The sequence below is a fragment of the Penaeus monodon genome, chromosome 30 (assembly GCF_015228065.2).
Source record: "Penaeus monodon isolate SGIC_2016 chromosome 30, NSTDA_Pmon_1, whole genome shotgun sequence".
Classification (NCBI taxonomy): domain Eukaryota; kingdom Metazoa; phylum Arthropoda; class Malacostraca; order Decapoda; family Penaeidae; genus Penaeus; species Penaeus monodon.
Genome location: NC_051415.1, coordinates 22,647,685 through 22,648,795, shown reverse-complemented (window position 1 = coordinate 22,648,795; position 1,111 = coordinate 22,647,685).

The window sequence follows — 1,111 nt, the reverse complement described above, 5'->3', positions numbered from 1 at the left end:
TTATGAAAAGTAAATTGAAAAAGGTGAAAGCAAAAAGAATTTCTGCAATAGAAAAGGAAAGAAGATAGTGTAAGGAGACAAAGACAAAAAGCAGACAGATCTAGTTAGCACACATGCGATCGTGTGTATGCATGCGTGAGGCCGCCTTGACCGCCGCATGTGCCGTGTGTGGTGAAAGGGACTAACGCGTGTAATGAGGTGAGCCATGCACTGGGTAGGCCTTTGGACGGGTGCCATCACGCCACAGGACCCCCTACCCACCCCGCCTTCTGCCCTGCATAGCCTCTCCCTCCCTAGCTCTGCCCTTTGCCTAATTCCGACGCCCCTGTCAAGGCCCTTCAGCCGCGACTTCGCAGTTATGAGGGCGGGCCGTCATCTGATCAGGATTCCATAGTTGGCCCTGATCTATCGCGGATCTAGTCATCGCCGACGCTCGCCCCGCTCTCTGTGCTCGTGCTGATGAATTACACAGGAACGCGCAGTTGGTAGATGTGAACCTGATATGTATATATACTGCATGAATATACGTGATGACTCGTAGGATTCGCTGAGAGTAATTTACATTTTATAAGACCGGTGTTGATATTTACACCAGTTATTGATAAAGAGTAGTTTAAGGCTTGGTGAATCGTCCTTTGGTGCGGATTTTATTATAATGGAGTGAATCGGAAACGTTGTCCAACGTGGTACTCGTCGGTTTCTTTTTCTTTTCCCTTTTGTTAATGAAGTTTTCGTGCTGCAACACGGGTTTGCTCCTGTTCTTTTATGTTATCCTGCTAGTTTGGGGTCGGATCTGGAAGGGTCTGAAGAAGTGTACGCTTCTGCATTTCTCGCATGTTGGAGCCGTGATCTCTCTTTATCGGCGTGAGTAATCAGGTGCCACCCCCTCCCCTCCTTCTTCTTATGTGTTTTCCTTTTTAATATAGTTCAGCATACCTTTTGCTTTTCGATAACAGTAGGGTGGGGCGAAGGATAAAAAGGGTAAGTTTCCGAACGACAAAAAAGAGGCATAGACGAACAGGCAGTAAGGTACCCGTGCGTGTGTAGCGGGAATTCCAGGCAGCAGCAGCAGCCGGCGTCTCCGTACCTTCCATCAGCAGCAGTGTCAGGG